The following is a 5997-nucleotide window of genomic DNA, read 5'->3' on the forward strand; positions in this document are numbered from 1 at the left end:
TAGATCGCAGAACGCGGCAGCTCTCTGGATCGGACAAAGGGGTGCAACAGCGTCAGAGCACGGTAAAGGTGCTGACGGCTGATGTACAACTCGTGGCGAAGAGCTCGGTTAGCTCGATCCAGCCCATCAGCATGCAGAACAAAGTTCTGATGGTAGAAGGGCTCTCTGGTGACAGTGGAGTAGGCAGCAGTGTAGTAACCCTCCTCACCAACATCAGACACGATAGCTGAAGGAAATATGCCCTAGAGGCAATAATAAAGTTATTATTTATTTCCTTATATCATGATAAATGTTTATTATTCATGCTAGAATTGTATTAACCGGAAACATAATACATGTGTGAATACATAGACAAACAGAGTGTCACTAGTATGCCTCTACTTGACTAGCTCGTTAATCAAAGATGGTTATGTTTCCTAACCATAGACAAAAGAGTTGTTATTTGAGTAACGAGGTCACATCATTAGTTGAATGATCTGATTGACATGACCCATTCCATTAGCTTAGCACCTGATCGTTTAGTATGTTGCTATTGCTTTCTTCATGACTTATACATGTTCCTATAACTATGAGATTATGCAACTCCCGTTTGCCGGAGGAACACCTTGGGTGCTACCAAACGTCACAACGTAACTGAGTGATTATAAATGAGCATTACAGGTGTCTCCAAAAGTAGATGTTGGGTTGGCGTATTTCGAGATTAGGATTTGTCACTCCGATTGTCGGAGAGGTATCTCTGGGCCCTCTCGGTAATGCACATCACATAAGCCTTGCAAGCACTGCAACTAATATGTTAGTTGTGAGATGATGTATTACGGAACGAGTAAAGAGACTTGCCAGTAACGAGATTGAACTAGGTATTGGATACCGACGATCGAATCTCGGGCAAGTAACATACCGATGACAAAGGGAACAACGTATGTTGTTATGCGGTCTGACCGATAAAGATCTTCGTAGAATATGTAGGAGCCAATATGGGCATCTAGGTCCCGCTATTGGTTATTGACCGGAGACGTGTCTCGGTCATGTCTACATTGTTCTCGAACCCATAGGGTCCGCACGCTTAAGGTTACGATGACAGTTATATTATGAGTTTACATGTTTTGATGTACCGAAGGAGTTCGGAGTCCCGGATGAGATTGGGGACATGACGAGGAGTCTCGAAATGGTCGAGACGTAAAGATTCATATATTGGATGATATGGTTAGGCCAAGGGGTCAAGCCCATGAGGCTTTAGATCGGTGCAAAAGGAGTTTTGCGGAGTCCAGGGGGCCAAACGCCGGAGACCCTGGCGTCTGGCCCTGGGCCAGACGCCGAGGCCCATGGCGTCTGGGCCAGACGCCAAGGATTGTGGCGTTTGGTCCTGGAGTCCGAGTGGGACTCTTGCCTTTCGGGAAAAACCGACTTTGAGGAGGCTTTTGCTCCAAGTTTCGACCCCGGGGCTCAACATATAAATAGAGGGGCAGGGCTAGCACCAAAGACACAACAAGTTGATCCACGTGATCTATTCCTTAGCCGTGTGCGGTGCCCCCTTCCACCATATACCTCGATAATACTGTAGCGGAGTTTAGGCGAAGCCCTGCTGCTGTAGTTCATCAAGATCGTCACCACGTCGTCGTGCTGACGGAACTCTTCCCCGACACTTTGCTGGCTCGGAGTCCGGGGATCGTCATCGAGCTGAACGTGTGCTCGAACTCGGAGGTGCCGTAGTTTCGGTGCTTGATCGGTTGGATCGTGAAGACGTACGACTACTTCCTCTACGTCGTGTCATCGCTTCCGCAGTCGGTCTGTGTTGGGTACGTAGACAACACTCTCCCGTCGTTGCTATGCATCACATGATCTTGCGTGTGCGTAGGAAATTTTTTGAAATTACTACGAAACCCAACAGTGGCATCCGAGCCTAGGTTACTTATGTTGATGTTATATGCACGAGTAGAACGCAAGTGAGTTGTGGACGATACAAGTCATACTGCCTACCAGCATGTCATACTTTGGTTCGGCGGTATTGTTGGACGAGACGACCCGGACCAACCTTACGCGTACGCTTACGCGAGACCGGTTCCCTCAACGTGCTTTGCACATAGATGGCTTGCGGGCGACTGTCTCTCCAACTTTAGTTGAACCGAGTATGGCTACGCCCGGTCCTTGAGAAGGTTAAAACGGAGTCTATTTGACAAACTATCGTTGTGGTTTTGATGCGTAGGTGAGATTGGTTCTTACTTAAGCCCGTAGCAGCCACGTAAAACATGCAACAACAAAGTAGAGGACGTCTAACTTGTTTTTGCAGGGCATGTTGTGATGTGATATGGTCAAAGCATGATGCTGAATTTTATTGTATGAGATGATCATGTTTTGTAACCGAGTTATCGGCAACTGGCAGGAGCCATATGGTTGTCGCTTTATTGTATGCAATGCAATCGCGATGTAATGCTTTACTTTATTACTAAACGGTAGTGATAGTCGTGGAAGCATAAGATTGGCGAGACGACAACGATGCTACGATGGAGATCAAGGTGTCGCGCCGGTGACGATGGTGATCATGACGGTGCTTTGGAGATGGAGATCACAAGCACAAGATGATGATGGCCATATCATATCACTTATATTGATTGCATGTGATGTTTATCTTTTTATGCATCTTATCTTGCTTCGATTGACGGTAGCATTATAAGATGATCTCTCACTAAATTATCAAGAAGTGTTCTCCCTGAGTATGCACCGTTGCCAAAGTTCGTCGTGCCCAGACACCATGTGATGATCGGGTGTGATAAGCTCTACGTCCATCTACAACGGGTGCAAGCCAGTTTTGCACACGCAGAATACTCAGGTTAAACTTGACGAGCCTAGCATATACAGATATGGCCTCGGAACACGGAGACCGAAAGGTCGAGCGTGAATCATATAGTAGATATGATCAACATAACGATGTTCACCATTGAAAACTACTCCATCTCACGTGATGATCGGTCATGGTTTAGTTGATTTGGATCACGTAATCACTTAGAGGATTAGAGGGATGTCTATCTAAGTGGGAGTTCTTAAATAATATGATTAATTGAACTTTAATTTATCATGAACTTAGTCCTGGTAGTATTTTGCAAATTATGTTGTAGATCAATAGCTCGCGTTGTTGCTTCCCTGTGTTTATTTTGATATGTTCCTAGAGAAAATCATGTTGAAAAATGTTAGTAGCAATGATGCGGATTGGATCCGTGATCTGAGGTTTATCCTCATTACTGCACAGAAGAATTATGTCCTTGATGCACCGCTAGGTGACGGACCTATTGCAGGAGCAGATGCAGACGTTATGAACGTTTGGCTAACTCAATATGATGACTACTTGATAGTTTAGTGCACCATGCTTAATGGCTTAGAATCGGGACTTCAACGACGTTTTGAACGTCATGGAGCATATGAGATGTTCCAGGAGTTGAAGTTAATATTTCAAGCAAATACCCGAGTTGAGAGATATGTAGTCTCCAACAAGTTCTATAGCTAAAAGATGGAGGAAAATCGCTCAACTAGTGAGCATGTGCCCAGATTGTCTGAGTACAACAATCGCTTGAATCAAGTGGGAGTTAATCTTCCAGATAAGATAGTGATTGACAGAATTCTCTAGTCACCATCACCAAGTTAGTAGAACTTCGTGATGAACTATGATATGCAAGGGATAACGGAAACAATTCCCAAGCTCTTCGTAATGCGGAAATTGACGAAGGTAGAAATCGAGAAAAACATCAAGTGTTGATGGTAGACAAGACCACTAGTTTCAAGAAAAGGGCAGAGGGAAGAAGGGGAACTTCAAATAGAATGGCAAGCAAGTTGCTGCTCAAGTGAAGAAGCCCAAGTCTGGTCCTAAGCCTGAGACCAAGTGTTTCTACTGCAAAGGGACTGGTCACTGGAAGCGGAACTACCCCAAGTGATTGGCAGATAAGAAGGATGGCAAAGTGAACATAAGTATATTTTATATACATGTTATTGATGTGTACTTTACTAGTGTTTATGGCACCCCCTCAGTATTTGATACTAGTTCAGTTGCTAAGATTAGTAACTCGAAACGGGAGTTGCAGAATAAACAGAGACTAGTTAAGGGTGAAGTGACGATGTGTGTTGGAAGTGGTTCCAAGATTGATATGATCATCATCGCACACTCCCTATACTTTCGGGATTAGTGTTGAACCTGAATAAGTGTTATTTGGTGTTTGCGTTGAGCATGAATATGATTTGATCATGTTTATTGTAATACGGTTATTCATTTAAGTAAGAGAATAAATTGTTGTTCTGTTTACATGAATAAAACCTTATATGGTTACACACCCAATGAAAATAGTTCGTTGGATCTCGATCGTAGTGATACACATAATCATAATATTGAAACCAAAAGATGCAAAGTTAATAATGATAGTGCAACTTATTTGTAGCACTGCCGTTTAGGTCATATTGGTGTAAAGCGCATGAAGAAACTCCATGCTGATGGGATTTTGGAATCACTTGATTATGAATCACTTGATGCTTGTGAACCATGCCTTTTGGGCAAGATGACTAAAACGCCGTTCTCCGGAACAATGAAGCAAGCAACAGATTTGTTGGAGATCATACATACTGATGTATGTGGTCCGGTGAATATTAAAGCTTGCAGCAGGTATCATTATTTTCTGACCTTCACAGATGATTTGAGCAGATATGGGGATATCTACTTGATGAAACATAAGTTTGAAACATTTGAACAGTTCAAAGAATTTCAGAGTGAAGTGGAAAATCATCGTGACAAGAAAATAAAGTTTCTACGATCTGATCGCGGAGACAAATATTTGAGTTACGAGTTTGGTCTTCAATTAAAACAATGTGGAATAGTTTCACAAACTCATGCCACATGGAACACCACAGCATAATGGTGTGTCCGAACGTCATAACCGTACTTTATTAGATATATAGTGCAATCTATGATGTCTCTTACGGATCTACCACTATCGTTTTGGGGTTATGCATTAAAGACATCTACATTCACATTAAATAGGGCACCATCTAAATCCGTTGAGGCGACACCATATGAACTATGGTTTGGCAAGAAACCTAAGCTGTCGTTTCTTAAAGTTTGGGGTTGCAATGCTTATATGAAAAAATTTCATCCTAATAAGCTCAAACTCAAATCGGAGAAGTGCGTCTTCATAGGATATCCAGAGGAAACTATTGGATACACCTTCTACCACAGATCCGAAGGCAAGACTTTTTTTGCTAAATTCGGAAACTTTCTGGAGAAGGGGTTTCTCTTGAAAGAAGTGAGTGGGAGGAAAGTAGAACTTGACGAGGTAACTGTACCTGCTCCCTTATTGGAAAGTAGTACATCACATAAAACTGTTTTTGTGACACCTACACCAGTTAGTGAGGAAGCTAATGATGATGATCATGAAACTTTAGAACAAGATACTACTGAACCTCGTAGATCAACCAGAGTAAGATCCGCGCCAGAGTGGTACGGTAATCCTGTTCTGAAAGTCATGCTACTAGATCATGATGAAACCTACGAACTATGAAGAAGCGATGATGAGCCCAGATTCCGCAAAGTGGCTTGAAGCCATGAAATCTGAGATGGGATCCATGTATGAGAACAAAGTATGGACTTTGGTTGACTTGCCCGATGATCGGCAAGCAATTGAGAATAAATGGATCTTTAAGAAGAAGACTGACGCTGATGGTAATGTTACTGTCTACAAAGCTCGACTTGTCGCAAAAGGTTTTCGGCAAGTTCAAGGGATTGACTACGATGAGACCTTCTCACCCGTAGCGATGCTTAAGTCCGTCCGAATCATGTTAGCAATTGCCGCATTTTATGATTATGAAATTTGGCAGATGGATGTCAAAACTGCATTCCTGAATGGATTTCTGGAAGAAGAGTTGTATATGATGCAACCGGAAGGTTTTGCCGATCCAAAGGGAGCTAACAAAGTGTGCAAGCTCCAGCGATCCATTTATGGAATGGTGCAAGCCTCTCGGAGT

This window comes from Triticum dicoccoides, chromosome 4B, assembly GCF_002162155.2.
Source record: "Triticum dicoccoides isolate Atlit2015 ecotype Zavitan chromosome 4B, WEW_v2.0, whole genome shotgun sequence".
Lineage (NCBI taxonomy): Eukaryota > Viridiplantae > Streptophyta > Magnoliopsida > Poales > Poaceae > Triticum > Triticum dicoccoides.